We start from the raw sequence: 20,627 nt of genomic DNA on the forward strand, positions 1-20,627 counted from the left end.
TTTTATTTCTTCTTTGTGTGTGTGTGTTGCCCCTTCCCTTTAGTTTGTTGTAGATCATCGTTGTATTTTTTGTAATTTTTTAAATGAGGAATTGTGTTTTCTCTCCCTGTCCCTTCTTCCCTTCTAGTTCTGTTGAAGAGCATTTAGTTTTAGGTTTTTGTCTCTTTTTTTTTCTCTCTCTCTCTCTCTCTCTCTCTGTGTTGTTCGTCCCCCTGTAGTTTTATTTTTGCAATCTGTCTTAAATTTAAAATTGTGTTTTCTGCCTGTCTCCCTTCTAGTTCTGTTGCAGAGCGTTTAGTTTCATTTTTGTAAGCCTTTTTAAAATTAAATACCGTGTTTTTTTTTTCTCTTTTTTTTTTGTGTTTCTGTCTCTTCTCCCCCGCCCCCCCCCCCCTCTAGTTTTCTGGCAGAGTATTTAGTGGCCCCTTTGCAGTTCTGTCTTGTCTTAAAATCACTGTGCAAATTATGTACAACAAAAGTGAGAGGAGGAGCAAAATGGCGAGGCTTTCTCTAGAAAGTTATATTTTTGAGAAGTGCCTTCATTATGTTTTTCTAAATGATGCAAACCTGTTTTTTTTTTAAACGCCCCCCCCCTTTCTCTGGTTCATTTGTAATAATTAAATGTCCGTTAACCTACAAGAACCCAGCAAAGTTTATGGCTTATACGCTCTCATGTTGGAGGTATGTGAGATTGAAAACATTAAATAGAAATCAACATTAATAATGTTAAATGTGCCGATCATGCCAAATGGAACAGTTAGTTGATTTTTTCATTGTGAACTATTTTCTCCTGCATCTGGATTTGTTCATGTACTGCAGGAAGAACTGAGGTTTCACTAGGTTGCGATAGGCCAGACCTGATCTGCCACTAACAAATGGATGAAGCTAAACTTATATGCTGTGTATTTAAACTTGACTCTGATGTTCTTCCCCTGAAATTGCCCCTGCTTATTCTTGCAGTTTCTTCTGTATAATACTAAAGGAGGGGGTGGGGGAAGAAGCAAGTGTGTGTCCCCCCCCTTGTCTTTTCTTCCTTTCTGAGGGAAAGATTTGAAACTTGTTTTTGTATTATATTATGGTGGGTTTAACATTTGATATAGAATCAAAAAATGCTGGAAATACTAAGGAGCCCAGGCAGCATCTGTGAAGAAACCGAATTCACGTTTCAAATTGTTAACCTTTTGTCAGAATACAAACAATTCTTCGGAGAGGTCAACAACCTGAAATGTTAAAAAATCAACTAACCAGACCACAGATGCTGTCTGACTTGCTGAATATTTTCAGTGTTTTCTGTTTTATTTCAGCATTAATTTGGCTTTGTATTAACATTTGATATTTTTGCGTTACTATCACATAATGAGCAATTCGACTCAGAGTGGCAAATGCTGGTTAAAAACACTGGAATTATTCAGGAGACCATTGGGTGTTATAATGGGCATTACAAGATTGTATGACCTGACATCCTCTTCATCTGTACTTTGCAGGTGCTTGTTATTCCTTTTGGTTAGCCCTTCTCTTTTGCTGTCATTTCTGTGGTATAATAATGCTTAAAGGGTACTTTCCTTCATGCTAACAGTGTCTTTTATGATTTTCCCCTAGTGCTGTAAATTAGCCATAATCATTAGTATTGCCAGGTGCTGTTATAGCAAAACAAAGTCTGACTTCAGGAAGTCAGTACATACATAATGTATTTTTTTCAATGCTTATTGGATGAGAATGCCTGTAAATGATCATGTTTATTTCATAGTACTTTGCTGCACAATTATTTAGGATTTTAGATTTATGGCCTGAATTTTGCATTCGTCAGGCGTGTGTGATCGGCGGGCCTGGAAGCGGACATGAAATGCGCTTCTGCTCACAATCGGCCCCAGACCGTGATCTTATGCTGGATGGCCAATTAACGGCCAGCCAGCATGAAACGGAGAAAGGCTCAGCACTGCCATTGGGGGCGGGAAGAGGGCATGCGCCGACGTCACCCCGGGCGCGGGTCAGCGCTTTGAGAGAGGTCCCTTGAAGGCAGACAGCTGCCTCAGGGAGCTGCAGACCTGCAAGTAAAGCCCAAAAATGCTGCAAAAAAATGTCCATGCAGCACAATCAAGCAACTGAAAGCAGAGCTCATTTGAAAAGAAAAACAGCCCCCAGATATATTTTTATTTTAAATCCTAACGGAGATTTCATCTCACCTTTGGTACCAAAAATGTAAAGCCCGTCTGGCCGATTGGGCGCCTGATTTGTGTGCACGTCCGCTAAGCGAAATATCGTGCAAGTGCATGATGACATCGGGACGCTTGCCCGTCATTTCACGCAATTTCACGCCTGTTCGGGTCAGACGCAGCTGCGAGACATTAAATTCTGGCCTATGAGTAAAATCAGTGCAGGCGTTATCTTTAGCGAGGTACAAATGAACTGATGAGATTGGACAAGGTGAGGCTCTGGAAAGGAGAAGACTGAGGGCTGCCCTGATAGAGGCCTTTACAATTAGGAAAGGGGTTTGATAGGTCAGACATAGAGAAGGTGTTTCCACTTTTGGGAAGGACCAGAACTAGGGACCAAAAATGTAGGATGGTCACTAATAAAGCCAATAGGTATTCAGAAAAATACACCCTGGGCACAGAGAGATGCTTAAGTGTGGAACATGCTACTTATTACGAGAAATAGTTGAGGCAACTAGTATTAGTGCATTATAAGGGGGAGCTAAATAAACACACAAGGAGGGGATGGCATGGCATAGTGGTATAGCCACTAATAATCCAGAGACCCAGGTTCCCGCTACAGCAGATAGCAGAATTTGAATTCAATAAAAATCTGGAAATAAAAGTCTAATGACCATGAAACCATTGTCAATTATTGTAAAAACCCATCTGGTTCACTAATGTGCTTTAGGGAAGGAAATCTGCTGTCCTTACCTGGCCTGGGCTACATGTGACTCCAGGCCAACTGCTATGTGGTTGACTCTTAACTGCCCTCTGAACAAGGGCAATTCAGGATGGGCAATAAATGCAGGCCTAGCCAGTGATGCCCACATCCCATGACTGAATTTTTAAAAAATGAAGGAATAAAAGGATATATTGGTGGGATTAGGTGAAGGGTAGGAGAAGTCTTGTGTGGAGCATAAACACCAGCATGGGCCAGATGGCCTGCTTCTGTGCTGCAAATACAGTTTCATAATCATTTAAAGACCTACAGTTGTATTGATATGTCTAAGCTGCTAAAAATTGCTCCGCTCATTCGAGTCCTGTGTTTAGTCTACTTGCATGTTGATTCACCAAAGGGGTTAAAGTATAAGACTGGTGATGATGTGCTCACAAGTATCAAAGCTCGAGCAGCAAAGCTCTGTTAGAACTTTAGCAGTAATGATAACTTCTGATGAAGTAATTATGAACTCTTCTCTTTCCTCACATCAATCAGCTTTCCTCTCTGTATACACAATATTTTTGGATGACTTGTTTTACTAAGGCACACAAGCTGAAATGGACTTTAGTCAAAACAGAAGTTGCTGGGAAAAACTGAGCACGTCAAACAGCATCTATAGAGAGAGAGAGAGCGACACACACGTAATCTTCATGGATGCTTCCTGACCTGCTGAGTTTTTCCAGCACTTTTCCCTTTACGTTTCAGATTTTTAGAATGTGCAATATTTTGCTGTTTATATTTTTTCGCTTTGAAGAGTCAGCTTTGAACAATTGAAATTTGTATTTTAAAAAAAAAATGTTGGGTGAAACCTTTCTTTTGGAACTGAGACCATTGCTGTGGAGCAAAAGTTATCTGATGGAGTGTTCACTTTCCATGTACTTTTAAATGATTGTTTCTAGGTCAGGTAACAATGCCTTTGACTGCCAGGGGTGCTAAGCCAACCATAGAGACAGATACTGAGGCAGTTGTTTAAAAAAACTGTGCAATTTAGTACTAATTTAATAATTTATAACTCCCCTTCTTTAGGTTCCTTTTTAATTCTAAGTTAATACATGCATGAAGCTCTGGTCTGGCGGCTTGTGTTATTTTGTTCTGCTACAGTTCAGTGGCAATTCTGGGCAGTGTCTTGGCACAAACTGCTGTTAGGGAAAAATGCAGCATATGAAATGAGAGACCTGGTATTACTTTGGTTTTATTTTTACCTGTTGTTTTTACGGGTAAAATTGATATACCAGTACTTATTATTTTAATGTGTACAGGTGTATTGCTGAACCTTGTGTTGATGGCATAAATCGCAAAACTGCAGAGTACTTGTAAGCATGCATGGAAATTTAAGAAAATGAGTAACTGTGGGGTGGTTTATGTCAGAGTCACCACATCACATATGTTAGCCTTACATGATTTCCAAGGTGAATGTGGGACAGTGTTAAATAGGATATGTGTATTTGACGCAGTGCTGACAGTATGAATATTGAGATTGCTCCTAATTGGTAAGAACCGAAATGCAATGAAATATGTCCACGTTTGACTCTGGGTGTATAAAAGAGAACCCTTGATAAACATTGGGCATGAAGGGAGGGGGAAATCATTAACAGCACAAAGAGTTGTCTAAATCTTTCATACGAGACACATTTACTTTTGGTGTCTCACTGATCAGACTATTTGAATAAGCCACTGTCAATTTTTAACAGCAGAGAATGAAATTTCTTCTGCGCACTCATGAATTCAGGGTTCAATGCTGGCATTTTCGCCTCTGAATCAGATAGTTGTAGGTTTATGTCCCATTCCAGAGATAAATAACCACATGGAGTGATGAGAGTGGTTACATCACAGAAGGAGGTCATTTGGTCCATCAAGCCTGTGTTAGATCTCTGCATGGTAATTTTAACTAGTTCACTCCCCCGTCCTTTCCTATAGCCCTGCATTTTCTTTTCCCAGTCGGGGTTTATCCAATTCTCTTTTGAAAGCAATGATTGAATGTCCTTCCACCGCCCTTCCAGATCATTACCACTCCCTATATTTCAAAAAAGGTTTTTTTCTCAAGTTGCCTTTGGTTCTTTTCCAATCACTTTAAATCCGTCTCCTCTGGTTCTCAACCTTTCTTCCTGTGAAGAACCATTTCTGTCTAGACCCCTCATGATTTTTAAAGCCTCTATCAAATCTCCTCTCAACATTCTCTTCTCTAAGGATAACAACTTCAGCTTCTCCAAACTACCCATGTAACTTTACAAACCTCTATTAGATCAATTATCTTTCTTTCTGTCTCCATTTGAGGAAGTGCTTTTAATATCTTGTGAGCCTGAACGCACACATCCTTTAGCTTTCCTTAAAATCATAAATTTTAATTAACAATGTTCAGGGTTACGGGGAGAAAGCAGGAGAATGAATGGCACTAAGTGAAATGGTCAGAGAGCCAGTGCAGACATGATGAGCTGAATGGCCACCTTTTGCACTGTGAATTCTGTGAATCTGTTGACAAAATGAACCACCGTATGTTTACTAACATTGAATTCTATCCACAACTCTTTTTTAACCTATTCCACCATTCCATCTTCAATTTTTTGCCTATTCCATCATGTCATCAATACGCCTTTGCAGCCTCTTTGGTCCTGGTAATTATTTACAATACCTTCATGTTAATATTACCTGTAAATTTAGATAGCACTCTCTTTAGCCAGATACTCAAATCATTGGTACACATAATCTAGGCTGTCCCTTCTGTGCAGCGCTGAGGGAGTGCTGCACTGTCTAGAGGTGCCATCTTTCGTGAGGAGACCGTCAACCGAGGCCCTGCCTCTTACTTGTGTGTTACAGATCACGTGCCACTTTTTGAAGTGCATGGACATTCTCCCAGTGTCCTGGCTAACATTTATCCCTCAACCAAGATCACCAAAATAGATCTTCTGCTTAATTATCTCATTGCCGTTTGTGTAACCTTACTGTGTGCAAATTGCCTATTGTGTTTATCTACTTTACAACAGTGGTCAAACTTAAAAAGTACTTCATCGGCTCTGAAGTGAGTTTAGAATATCCTGAGGCTGTGAAAGACACATTCCTCCAGCAATTGCTTCACACTTTAGCTGAAGGGCTGAGGAATGCAACAAAACATGAAACTTAAATAGAGAATAGGTTCCCATTTTTGGCATATTGTATAAATTGGAAGTTAAAGTTCTTTTAGGAAATCAAAATTTATATAAATGTGGTAGAGGATCTGCTGTGACAGGGGACGTGATGGTGTAGTGGCAATGTCACCAGACTAGTAATCCAGAGGCCCAGGCTAATGGTTTGAACATGGGTTCAAATCCCACCACTGCAGCTGGTAGAATTTGAATTATTTTAATAAGTCTGGAATTAAAAAGCTAGTCATGAAACTATTGTTGATTGTTGTAAAAACCCATTTGGCTCACTAATGTCCTGTAGGGAAGGAAATCTGCCATCCTTACCTGGTCTGGCCTACATGTGAATCCAGACCCATAGCAATGAGGTTGACTCTTAAATGTCCTCTGAAATGGTCTAGCTACAACCCTCAGTTGTATCAAACGGCTACAAAGTCTACAAAAAGGAATGAAACCGGACGGATCACCCGGCATAGACCGAGGCACCAGAAATGACAACTGCAAACCCAGCCCTGACGCCCTACAAAGTCATCATTAATAACATCTGAGGTCTCCTGCCAAAATTGGGAGAGCTGTCTCGCAGACCAGTCAAGCAACAGCCTGACCCAGTCGTACTCAGAATCATACCTTACATACACACACCCACACACCCATACCATACCTTACCATTCCTGGGTCTATCCTGTCCTACAGTGGCATACAGTTGGGAGGGATTGCCTTGGAGTTCTCACATTGACTCTGGACCCCATGAAGTCTCAAAGCACCAGGTCAAATATGAGCAAGGAGACCTCCTGCTGATTACCACGTATCACCCCCTGCCCCACCCCTCAGCTGATGAATCCGTGCTCCTCCATGTTGAACACCACTTGGAAGAAGCACTGAGGGTGGCGAGGGAACAGAATGTTCTCTGGGTGCGGGATGTCCCTCACCAAGAGTGGCTCGGTAGCACCACTACTGACGGAGCTAGCCAAGTCCTAAAGGACATAGCTGCTAGACTGGGCCTGCGGCAGGTGGTGAGGGGACCCACAAGGATAAACCTACTTGACCTCGTCCTTGCCAACCTACCTGTAGCCGATGCATCTGTCCATGATAGTATTGGTAGGAGTGACCATAGTACAGTCCTTGTGGAGATGAAGTCCCGCCTTCACATTGAGGATACCCTCCATCATGTGTGGCACTACCACCTTGCTAAATGGGGTAGATTTCGGACAGCAACTCAAAACTGGGCATCCATGAGGCGCTGTGGACCATTAGCAGCAGCAGAATTGTATACAAATACAATATGTAACCTAATGGCCTGGCACAGCCTTCACTCTACCATTGCCATCAAATGGGGGAGCACCTTTGGTTCAATGAAGAGTGCAGGATGGCATGCCAGGAGCAGCACCAGGCATACCTAAAAAAACTTGAGGTGTCAACTTGAAGCTACAACATAGGACTACTAGCATGCCAAATAATAAAAACAGCATGCAATAGACAGCTAAGTGATCCCACAACCAAGAGATCAGATCTAAGCTCTGCAGTCCTGCCATATCCAGTCGTAAATGGTGGTGGACAATTAAACAGCTAACTGGAGGAGGAGGCTCCACAAATATCCTCATCCTCAATAATGCGGGAGCCTAGCACACCAATGCAAAAGACAAGGTTGAAGCATTTGCAACAATCTTCAGCCAGAAGTGCTGAGTGGATGATCCATCTCGGTCTCCTGCTGAGGCACCCAGCATCGCGGATGCCAGTCTTCAGCAAATTCGATTCACTGCACATGATATCAAGAAACTGCTGAATGCACTGGATACTGCACAGGCTATGGGCCCTGCCAACGTTCCAGCATTAGTACTGAAGGCTTGTGCTCCAGAACTAGCTGCGACCATAGCCAAGCTGTTCCAATACAGCTACAAAACTGGCATCTACCCGGCAATGTGGAAAATCGCCCAGGTATGTCCTGTCCACAAAAAGCAGGGCAAATCAAACTCAGCCAATTACCGCCCCATCAGTCTACTCTTGATCATCCGCAGTGTGGTGGAAGGTGTCATCAACAGTGCCATCAAGCAGCGTTTACTCAGAAACAACCTGTTCACTAACGCCCAGTTTGTGTTCCATCAGGGCCGCTCAGCTCCTTACGTCATTACAGCCTTATTTGAAACATGGGTAAAAGAGCTGAACTTGAGGTGAGGCGAGAGTGACTGCCCTTGACATGAAGGCCGCATTTGACCGAGTGTGGCATCAGCGAGCCTAACAAAACTGGAGTCAATGGGAATCTGGGGGAAAAATCTCTGCTGGTTGGAATCATACCTAGCACAAAGGCAGATGGTTGTGGTTGTTGGAGGTCAATCATCTCAGCTGCAGGACATCATTGCAGGAGCTCCTCAGGGTAGTGCCCTAGGCCTAACCATCTTCAGCTGCTTCCCTCCATCATAAGTGGGGATGTTCGCTGATCATTGAATAATGTTTAGCACCATTCGTGATCCCTCAGATACTGAAGCAGTCCGTGCCTATATGCAGCAAGGCCTGGACAACATTCAGGTTTGACCTGATAAGTGGCAAGTAATATTCATGCCACTCAAGTGTCAGGTAATAATTATTTCTCACAAGAAAGAACCAGCTATCTCTCTTTGACATTCAATGGCATTGCCGTTGCAGAATTCCCCACTATCAACATCCTGGGGGTTACCGTTGACCAGAAACAACTGTACCAGCCACATAAATACAGTGGCCACAGGAGCAGGCCAGAGGCTGGGAATTCTGCAGTGACTAATTCACCTCCTGGCTCCCCAAAGCCTGTCTGCCTGACAAAGCATAAGTCAGGAGTGATATGAATACACTCCACTTGCCTGGATGAGTGCAGCTCCATCAACATTCATGAAGATTGACGGTTCGCTTGATCAGTACCCCCATCCACCAACTTAAACATTCACTCCCTTTAACACTGACACACAGTGGCAGCAGTGTGTACCATCTACAAGATGTGCTGCAGCAACTCACCAAGGCTCCAAACCTGCAACCTCTACCACCCAGAAGGATAAGGGCAGCAGACACATGGGAACACCACCACCTGTAAGTTCCCCTCCAAGCCACATACCATCCTTGAAATTATATCGCCGTTCCTTCACTGTCGCTGGGTAAAGATCCTTGAACTCCCTATAAGACAGCACTGTGGGTGTTCCTACACCACGTGGACTGCAATGGTTCTAGAAGGCAGCTCACCATCACCTTTTCTAGGGAAATTAGGGAAGGGCAATAAAAATGCTGGCCTAGCCAGCGACATCCACCCCCCCCCCATCCCATGAAAGAATGAAAAAAAGCATACTCATGGATGGTCCAGAGCATATTTATGATTATTTGCTAACCTGGCCAGTCTCTTTTAAGCCCACTATGCTCAAGTAATCCCTGTGCAGGAAGTGATATAAATGGACAAATCCAAGTTATTGTAGCTGGCTGTGAGTTCAATTCATGGGACCCATTTAAGTGTAAATTTTGGGTCGAGGTTGAAATTGTCTTCTCAAGGAAGAAAAGATTATTTCACAAATAATAGAAGTATGATGTGTGGTCAATGTAATTTAAAAAAACGCATATGACTTGTGAATCTGGAAATTTTACTGACTTTTTAACTATAATTACAGGAATACACATTTGGTTTAAATCCCCTCTGTTGCATAAATTATACAAAATAAACAATTGAATCACTTTCATTAATATTGGCGCCAAAGTTTAGAACTAAAATGAAAGTGCAGTTCTGACAAAAGGATCACAAAAATGTTGGAGGCAGATTCAATCCTGCCGTTCAAAGCAGAATTTGACAATCACCTGAAGGGAAAATTTACAGGGCTCTGGGGCAAGTGTTGGGGAGTGGGGCTAGCTAAATTGCCCTTGCAGAGAGCTGGCATGGATCCAGTGGGTCGAACGGCCTCCTTCTGTAACCATTCTATGATTCTATCATCACCTGAAGATTTAATTTGCTTTCTCTCCAAGATGCTAATAAACATGCTGAGTATGTTCAGCATTTTCTGTTTTTACTCATGTTTTTTAAATAAAAAACGTAAGGTGTCATTCTGTAGTGCAGTATTAATGTACGTTATTGGTGATTAGTACTTTATATAAATATTCAATAAATCAACTAAAATGCTGGAATAAGGATATGTTGCCTCATTGAATTGGTTCAATGAATAGTTGTAAAGGTGAAAATTGCTTTGCGATTTGGAGTAAATTTCATACCATAATTGAAACATGTCGAATTACTTTACTTTTCCTGTCAATTACTGATAATTTATCAAGTACATAACATATTAATATTTTAAGTGTGTTTACATAATATGAGAAGCAAACTGTTTTTTGAGCTGTCAGCATTTCTTCATTACCATCTCTGTTGCAATTTAAAAAAAAATACTTTATTAGTTGGTAGTTTTGCTAGTGCAAGCTTTGTGTGATTTGAAATGTCTAACACACAGAAAGCAACAGTAGATGCAGTGTTCCCAGTGCAGTTCTTACACAGAACTTTTATTTCGCCTTCTCATTTGCATTGCCATCTGTGCAGAAAGTTTGAACAGGGCTCCTTGCGTGGGAAACAGCACTTGCAGGCCAAATTACTTTCTACTGTTTGCTATAATATATGTGTTGCCACTTGCGTTTCTGTCGTCTTGGCTGCTTCCCTGCAATCCTTGGCTGCTTCCCTTTCCATGTGGGTTTATTCTCTTTGAGCACAAATGTAAATAACCTGACGGAGTGAATTAAGGAAAAATATGTTTATTTAGGGTGTTGAGATGAAGAGAAGGGGAAGAAAAAGACCATTTGAGTAGCAAAGACAAGAAGCAAAATGAGTGATAAAGGCGGCTAAAAGAATTCCAGAGTGAAAAGCTGAGAGAAATTGTTCTGTTGCAAGATGTTCATTCTTGCTGTTTTCTTTGATTCTACTGCTTTCAGGATAGATTTTTGGAATATTGCAGTTCTTGTGCTCGTTTCCTGGGAGCATCACTGAAGTGCTTGTTTAAAATCATCGTAAATCAGTTTGAATACATGTTACACTGTACAAAAGGTGATCAGTGCTGTTTAACTGCTCTTCTATGCAAAGACATTATTTTTAAAATTACATCTGGCAATTAACAAATGCTAATTTTGTCAATTCATGTATAGCTATAATTTGCATTTGTATAGCTCCTTTAATGTAGAAAAATGTGCCAAACTGCTTCATAGGTGCAAATATATGTTTTTAAAAAAACCATCAAAGCATAACATATTACGAGCTGTGACCAAAAGCTTAGTCAAAGAAAAGTTTTTTTATTAGGGAGGATTTTAAAGGAGGAGGCAGAGGTGGTAAGGAAGAGAATTCCAAAGTGTGGGGCCTAGACAGCTGAAGGCAGAGCCACCAGTGATGAGACAAAGGGATGAGCATGTGGCTCGAGTCACAGGAGTGGAGAATTTCAGGGGGTGGGAGGAGATAGAGGTTGAATTTAATCATGAGGCCAAAATGTAAGATTTGAGGAGGTGTGGGACTAGGAGCCATTGTCGATCAGCAGAGGGCAGGGGTGATGAGATTTTGCGTGGTGTAGGAAACAACCAGATAGAGTTTTTGTTTGAGTTGATGTTTGCGTATGGTGGAGGATGGGAGACTGCCAAATAATGAGATATTGGGAAGGGTGACTTAAAAACTTGGTCAGAGTGGTTGGGTTTAAGCAGGAGCTTACAGTTTATGGAAGAAATCCCAGAAAGTGTGGCCTTAGCGGTTTAAGGCATGATGAAAATGGTGGAATCGAGGGAGGGGTTAAGCACAATGGTGTAGCAGGAGGAATAAAGTTTTCGGTGGGGTGGGGGGTGGAGGTGAGAGTCCTCTAGCAATGGAGAAATTTATGGAAATGGGGAAGGTTGAGACTATGAAGACATTTAATCGGCCAAATGAGAATTAAGTTTGAGGTAGAATGGAACTGAGAGTGAATGTAATTTAGTGTGGGCCTGGGCAGTGGATAAACGGGGCTTAGCACTCGATGAAAAACGGGCAGCATAGTTCGGATGTAGTAAAGTTTACAAAGGGTGATGGATGGGAGGTCTTCCAGACTGCTATGGGGATTGTCGAGTTTGGAGGTGATGAAGGGCATAGGTTATTGTGCCAGGGGGAGGGAGGTGGGTGATAGCTTGGAGGTGGAAGCAGGTGGTCTTTGTGATGGAAAAAATATGGAGTAGGAAGTTCTGATTAGGTTGATTAGTACGCTGAGGTTGGGACCAGACTAAGGGAAATGGAGTTTTGAAAATCTGCCTCAAGTAAGTTTTTAAAATTTAACCACAAAGTGTGTAGTTTGCATAAGTTTAACGTAGCCACTTAATGAAAATTGCAACTTGCTTCATTCAGAGAACTTAGCATTCAGCAACTTTCAATGCATCTTTTCTAATCACCAGTAGTCCTCATTGGTTTTGGGAATGAACATGCATACAGAAAGGACAAGAAATGACCAACTGGTCTATCCAGGTGGTCCCACCCGGTCATGCCGTAGCCTACTTGCATCGTCAACACATCCACATCCTCCCTCCCTCTGTGAAACAACCTCCTGGGAAATGCAGTAAAAACCATAGGCCAAATTAGGTGGGGAAAGTCTCTGGGAACTCCTCCAACCCCAAGAAAGCTGAAAGAGATTGAAATAACTTATAATCAGTCATGTTTACTTTTTGTAGCTCAACATGTCTTTGCAAGAACACGTCCAGCTCTCTTTTTGAAAGCCTGTAGTAAATCCTTACCACACATTTTGGCAATCTGTTCAGGGGTCGCTGACTCCAAGAAGAGAAGTACAGATCTGTGGCAGTTTACAAAGGACGATTAGGTTTTTTTAAATAATTTTTGCAGATTGTTACTGTGTCTGATGGGTAGACATTTTAACTTCCAGTAGGAAAAGGAATTAAATGTGTTTGGAAAAAAAAATGCACCTTGTCTATAATTTACCTCAAAGCTGAAAAAATGGAGTATTCAACCAATGTTTTTGCAAGGGTTTGGTACTTCAAAATATTTTTTAAACTTTGACATTGATTTGCTTATTTTTTTGGAGATTTTTGAGCTTAGTTTAGAACATTCATGTGAAACTTAGATTCCAGTCTATCAGTTTAATCCAAATTTTGACTTATTTTTGGTACTGAAACTGGCCAATCATGAGGCGATTAATCTCCCCCCACCTTCTGCCCACTCTGTGCCATTGCCCTTCCTTGCTTAATTGCTTTTGTTTGTGTGTGTGTAATGTTACATTTTTATTTCTTAAAGCATCTGGCTGAATTTTTTTTATCTGATAAAGATTTAACACAAGTAAAAGGTGCATGAGTTTGACTGAATCTGGGGCCACTCTGCTTATTTCAAATTTGTTTCTTTGAGGTAATTCAAATCACTTTGGATCTATTTTGGAAAGATTTACTGTCCATAACAGATATTTGTGTCAAAATTTATACCAAATCATTTATTTTGTACAGTAGGCAAAGTGTTACATTTGGGGCCCACTGAGGCTGAATTGCATTAATGGTCCATTTCTGCACTCTATAGACCCTGAAACAGGTTGCTGTCATATAGCAATTTTTAATGTAGAAAAATGTGCCAAAGTACTTCTTGGAGGGTGTAATTTAAAAAAAAAAATTAGGGGTGATCAAAGTTTTGGTCAAAGGATTGGGTTTTAATGAGCGTTTTACAGGAGGAATGATCTGGGAAGGAATTGTAGAGCATGGGGGCCTCGACCACTGAAGGTATGATCACCAATGATGAGATAAAGACAGAAACACGAGGCCAGAGTTAGATGAACGGAATGTTCAGAGGGTGATAACACTGAAGATTAGATATAGGGAGGGATTTAAAAATGATGAATGTTACATTTGTGTTGTTGAGTCTGGGAGCCATTGTAGGTCAGCCAAGGGAAGGTTTTTTTAAAAACTTGGTCAAGGATAGGATTTGAGCAGTAAAGTTTTGGATGAGCTGAAGTCAGTTAGAGGATTGGGAGACTGGCTAAGAGAGCATTGGGGAGTTGTAAAATCTAGAAGTGAAGATGACATGAATGAAGGTTTCAGTGGCCGAAGGACTGAGATAGGGGCTGAGGCGGGTGGTTAACTAGGTGGAAGTAGGTGACCTTAATGATGGAGAGGATATGGGGCTTGAAGCTCAGCTCAGGATCAAATAGTACTGCTGAGATTGCAAACCATCTTGTACAGCCTGAGCCAGTGGCCAGGGATGGGGCTGGAGTTTGTGGAAGGGTTTTAGTCTTTGCAGTGATTAGCTGGAGAAAATTACACTCATCCAAGGCTGGACTGCTGGATAAACAGGATGGAGAGAAGAATGATGGAGGTTGAATGTATAGTGTCACCACATGGAAGCTGACCAGATGTTTTCAAATGATATTGGCAAGAGGCTGCATGGAGCTGAAGAGGAGGAAGGTGCCAAAGATGGTGATGGACAAGGTGATCGTGTAAGGTTCATAACTGTTAAAGCTGTTTTAGTGCTGTGGGAGGGGTGGACACCTAATTGGAGATTGTGTTTATGGAACAAATGGTCATGGAACTGGGAGGCAACAGCACATTCAGTGGGTTTGGGGAAGAAAGGAAGCTTGTAAATGGGGTGTAAGTTGTAAGCACAGAGGGACTAAGGGTGGGTTCTTTTGAAGAAGTTGTCGTGATATGAATTTTGAAAGGGAGCTGAATAGTGTCTGTTTGCTGTGTCAGGTAATATAGGAATTAAGCGAAGTTTGGGGCTCAGCAGCTTAGTGCGAATGAAGTTGAGGGAGCAGGAGGTGGATGCTCTGGACAAAGTAAGTTTGGAGAGTGTGGGGGAAAGGTATGATGTAATGGGAAAAGGAGCAGCAACAGCTGAGTTAGATGGTCATCATCTTTGTGACAGAGATGTCCAGCAGCTCTTTGAACCCGATTTTTAGGCGATAGTCAATGATAGTGAAAAGAAGCAGGAAGGAGTGTTCTTTGTTGTCCGGGTTTATCCTAGAGTAGTGGGTTGTTTTGGCAGAGGATTGTGGGGCCAGGTGGAGCTTGGTGTGGTCCAGGTCAATCTAGTAATTGATGTCATTGTATGCCAGATACGCTGTAGTCTGTAAGATACAACTTGATTTCCAAAACCTTGGGCAACTCTTCTGAGAATTTAAAGGAGGTATTTTAAGCAGTTGGATTCTTAGTTACCATAACTCAGTTTGCAAAGAAATTGGCTACAAAAAGTTTTTCTGTTAGTTGGATGAAGCCCAACAAATGGGAGCAATGCTATGGGAACCTTGGGATTAGCTGCAGCTGTTTTCTTGCCTCACATCATAGGACTTTGGAGAATGAAAGTGGTGTTTTTAACAGGTTATCTGTAAATGTGTGTCTCTGATAACGATGATAGGAACTTTGAGGGGAAAATGTTGTAATTTCAAGGTTGTTACTGGACAATTATTTACTCATTTTAAATATGGCTGCAACTACACGTCTATTTTCTCCCCCCCTACAAACACACCAGTCATCTTTTCTTTCTCAAAGGCACTGATTTGGGTTCCATGAGTATTGCCACACACAGGGGTGCCTTCGCAAAGTATGCATTTTCCTTGTTAACCAGATGTTTACTGGTAACTATTCAGCTGTGGGGCATCACAGCTAAGTCTGATTCTGTCCATAATTGACAGTTGAAGAGTCACTGGATAATGGTCCTCAGGCAAGTTGTGGCTCATTTCTTCCCCCCACCCCCTCTCACCGCCTGCATTCAAGCTCAGGGGGGCTGAGGTCATTTTAGCAGTCTATGTCTGCCCCAGCTGAGAGCAAATAATTAAATGTTGAATCTGAACTTTTCTGGTCTGTATAGTTTAGGTCCTGCAAAAGGCATTGTATTTATCAAAGGGGACATCGCAGAGCTCTCTACAAGTCTACTTTAATGAGTGTATCAGGCAACTGTTATAGCTGGGCTTGTAGCATCTGAAGATAAAGTAATTTGATCATGCTGTGCTGCTTCCTCTACTGATGACTAATGTATAGTTTTGTGGATTGGATTTCTTATTCTGTTTGTAAAACAGCACCGTACAAAGCTTCTTCCTAGAGACAATATATCAGTTCCCTTTCCAATTTCGTTTGGGTAAGTATCTTGACAACTTATTTTCAGTACAGACTTCAGAAATACAATAATGCAATAGGACTGTGTTGAAGGTAATGCCTAACAAATGAGTTGCAGTCACAGTACTATTGCCTCTGAAACTTAGTTACAATGAGTTAATTGTGTGCACTAGTTTTAATTTTAAGACTCCATTGGAGAGAATGTTTAATTTAAAAGGCAAATGGATTCAGCTGAGGAAATTAAACCAATCCTGAATAGAGTTGTAGCCTTGTTTTTCTTTTTTTACAGGACCACACAAGTTGTTTTTAATGTTTGTACTGTAAACAAATCAAATGTCAGTATTTTTAAGATGTTAACATGAGAACTTGTTTTAATGTTATACACAAAAGTGGTTAGAAGGATAGTGACCTTTTTAATAGTATCATAGAGTGATATGGCACAGAAGGAGGCCATTTGGCCCATTGTGCATGTTCTGGCTTTTTGGTAGAGCTACCAATTAATCAATTTTTCGCAACATTATTCGTTCCATGCCTATTTGTTCCGTAAACACTATCTCCAATTAGCTGCTTCATAAATGACTTCGGAATTTCTGTATCCACTACCTGTCCTTTCGTGCAGAGTTTGATATTTGTAGTGGCTCACTTTTTTTAAATCTTGATAATTAATCAACGGGTGTGTGACAGTTGTTGTTCAGTTGTAGCATTCTGGCTTCTGAATCACAATTCCAGGGCTTGAGAACAAAAATCAAGGTTGACACTCCAGTGGAGTACTGAGGGATGAGATGTTAAACCGAGGCCCCATTTGCTTACCCAGGTGGATGTAAAAGATCCCATGGCGCTATTTTGTAGAAGAGCAGGAGAGCTGTCTCCGGTGTTATGGCCAATATTTATCCTTCAATCAACATCACTTAAAAAAAGCAGATTATCTGGTCATCAAAACATTGCTGTTTGTCGGAGTTTGCTCAGCACAAATTGGCTGCTGCATTTCTGACACTACAGCAGAGACTACACTTCAAAAACTGCGTCATTGGCTGTAACGCCTAGTGATCGTTAAAAGCACTATATAAATGCAAGCTTTTTTTTAGTAGCCCTATTTCTCTGATCTGGAATAAATCTTGAATTGTATCAGTTTAACCTTGTATGTAGAGGCTTGTGGCTCTTCTATAACTATTTTAAAGTTGACCATTGGTGATCAGAATTAGGAGGAATAAATGGTCCTTTTAAATAAGAACCTCATTGATAGCAGATAAAAATTGCCCTCTTATAAACTGAGTACAATATTAGGTGGTGTCCTGCTCACCACCAACTTCTGAAGGGCAATTAGGGATGGGCAATAAATGCTGACCTAGCCAGCGTCACCCACATCCTATGAAAGAATTAAAAAAATGTAGTTTGTTTCTTTTAATTTTGTTCATTTGGATATCCCTTAATTTCTATTGTTGCCATTGCCTATTGTAAAATTTTGCCATTGTTTGTTTTTGTTTAAAAATGTCTACTCTATCAAAACCTTTTATAGCTTTAAAGACCTCTGTCAAATCACCTCTACCTAGAGAAAAAAGCCCCAGCCTTAGATGCAATATTTGCTCTCTCTCATTGTAGGATATGTCCCCTAAGTTTTTGATAGGAATGTTTTGCTTTTATGCAATTTGGGAAGCAAAGAATTGGATTTTGGTGGTTGTTGTTTGAGTGGAGGGGTAGAAGCACCATGTGGGTTAGGAGGCTGAACCTGGGGTCTGGGAGAATTGAAACAGGATTGCAGGATGTAGTAACTCTGAGTGGGGGTGGTGGGGGGGGGGGGGGGGGGGGGGGGGGGGGCGGAAGCATGGCAATTTTGAGTGCAGGGAAGGTGCACCAAATTGGCTTGGAGTGTTCAAATGGCACCCATAAATGTGTTTTCTGAATGGTTCAGAAGAAGGTTGACGAACTCAGTAATTTCCCATGCATCCAGTTGGGCATCACTGAGTCCATCATGGCATGAATGACACTTAAGAAATGACATCACCACATGGATTCAGTAACTTTGATTATACCACGATGGCATCTACACCTACTGTTGTAATTGTTTTTGAACTTGTGGCACTGTCTAAAGCCAATGTCTAGGTAAATCAGGGGTAGATTACAGAAAATCATCCCAAATTGGTAATTCAGTCCAGTAACACCAGACTCTTTGACAGGGACCCGTCAGCTCACAGGTTCTGGGACAATATTACTGAAATAGCCCAGTCTGCACTGGATACCTTTCAGACCATCACCCCTTGAGTGGTCAAAACAAAGTATAGTCTAGGCTGACGCTCCTGGTGCCGTACTGATTGAGCGCTGCACTGTTAGAGGCACCGGCTTTTGGGTTAGATGTTAATTCCCCTCAGGTGGATGTAAAAGATTCCGTGGCGCTGTTAAGAGGAGCAGGGAAGCTGCCCCCAGTGTCCAGCCAATATTTATACCTCAACCAACAGAGTATGTGCTCATTTATCACATTGCTGTTTGTGGAAATCTGTGTGTAAATTGGCTGCCATGTTTTCTAACATAAGAACATAAGAAACAGGAACAGGAGTAGACCATTTGGCCCCTCGAGCTTGCTCCACCATTCAATAAGATCATGGCTGATCATCTTGTGTTTCGATTTCCACGTTCCCATCTAACCCCGATAACCTTTGATCCCCTTGCCTAACAAGAATCTACCTCAGCCTGAAAAATATTCATTGACCCCCACCTCCACCTCCTTTTGAGGCAGCCATATGACCAGGGCTTTTGTATGTCTTGGCCTTATGAGTGATTCAAAAGGGAGGATGATCAAGCAAAGGATGTACTGGTAACTCTTACTGGTTGAGTAGATATTAGCATTTGGTTTTCATGACACTGAGTGGAAGTAGAATCCTACTTTCCTATAGAGGGGTTACCCTATAATGAGAAATGGAGAGCAATTATTACATTTGAAGCTGGGGTTATTGTCTTTAGGGAATGACAGAAGTGATCTGATAAGAGGTCTTTAACACTAATGAAACTATTTTATCGGGTAGATTTAGAGAAGATGTTTCCACCAGTGCAATTGGGGTAATTTATAGGGCTTAACTTGTGCGAGGCCTGTAGGAGAACTTTCGAATTGCTACACGGCTGCACAGTTTGGAGAGAACATTGCTCCCAACCATGCAGCAGCAAAAATCAGACACAAGCTCTCATGATGAAATATTACAATGGCCTTTTGTTTCAAAATGAGAGAACTGCCCAAAACATCATATACAGGGAAGCAACCTAGGGTTAATTGTCATTCCACCAATCCCTTGGATATTTCCTGAGCATCTTCCAATTGATAACATAAAATGGTTATCACTTGGAATAATCCTCATGCATTATTTAATGCATCAAATGATAATGCTTGGCTGATTGATCCTGACAGCCTGTGTTATGACTCCAAAGCCAGAGTTTTCCCTCCGTTTTGTTCAACATTGATATCCTTCAATTAGTATGTGGAAAGTGTGGAGGTGAGAAGCAAAAAGGCAAGTTATTTGGTGTTACCTATATTCTTTGATACACATCCTTCATAGGCAACAATCCCACTCCTCACATGGTTAACTGCGAGTCAGTGGGGTAGACTCTCTTTTACCAGTCAGGAGTTTCTACGTTCAAGACTCACACCAGAGACTTGAGCTCATAATCTAGGTTTACACTCCGCCTAGTACTGAGGAAGTGCTGCATTGTTGGATGAGACTTTAAACCATTTTCCCCCTCAGGTGGACGTAGAAGATTCCACAGCACTAGTTTGAAGAAAAACAGGCCAAAACTTATTACGAAAACAGAATATCTGGTCATTGCCTCTCAGTTGTCTGGGAACTAGCTGTGTGCAAGTAATGTAGGAGTCACAGCATCCAACACCAGTGATTCTAATTAGAGAAAGTGTACCTAATTGGTTGTAAAACACTTTGGGTTGCCCTAAGGCATGAAAGGTGCTGTAGAAATGCAAGTTTCTCTCTCTGTCTCTGGAGGCCATATAGAAGTGTAGCCTTTGGAGTTAGGTGCTTATGCGGTTAGTTGCAGTTTAGCTTCAGGCTTATGTGCAGTTGTAAAGGTATTTACACCAACCAAGAATAAGAGACACCTTGAAGCAATCATCTGCAATGTCTTGACAGTATTTCTACTCGGCATGCAGTTTCCCTTGAATTTATTAAGCCAGCCTATATTCCTAAGGTCTGCAGCTGGAGAACATAATTTAGAAAGAAAGAGACTTGTCTTTCTATGGTGTCTTTCACAACCTCAGGCCACTCCGAAATGCTTTACAGACAACAACATTCTCTTGTAGTGTAGTCACTTGTAGGGCAGGAAATACGACGGTCAATTTGCACACAGCAAAGCTCCACAGACAGCAGTGTGATGACAAGGTAATGTGTTTTGGTGGTGTTGCTAATGAATAAAACAATAACAGATATGTGATCATATTAATGGGAATAAAATGTGATCATATTAATGGGAAAAAATATACACAGTAATGTTTTGCGTTATCTGGCACTCTACCAACCAGAATTTCTGTCGGGTTGTTTTTTGACTGGCGATGCATCTCATCCCTCAGAAGCT

General features: G+C 41.4%; 1 protein-coding gene across 1 annotated transcript in view; it reads left to right on the plus strand.

Moving 5' to 3' along the window:
- Positions 1-537: 537 nt before the first annotated feature.
- Positions 538-20,627, plus strand: part of LOC144679483 (zinc finger protein 236) — a 136,175-nt gene continuing 116,085 nt past the window's right edge. Inside the window, exon 1 of the mRNA XM_078539900.1 lies at positions 538-681. The gene's annotated coding sequence lies outside the window, so the exon portion shown is untranslated. The remainder of the gene's footprint in view (positions 682-20,627) is intronic.

Source organism: Cetorhinus maximus, chromosome 4, assembly GCF_964194155.1.
Source record: "Cetorhinus maximus chromosome 4, sCetMax3.hap1.1, whole genome shotgun sequence".
Lineage (NCBI taxonomy): Eukaryota > Metazoa > Chordata > Chondrichthyes > Lamniformes > Cetorhinidae > Cetorhinus > Cetorhinus maximus.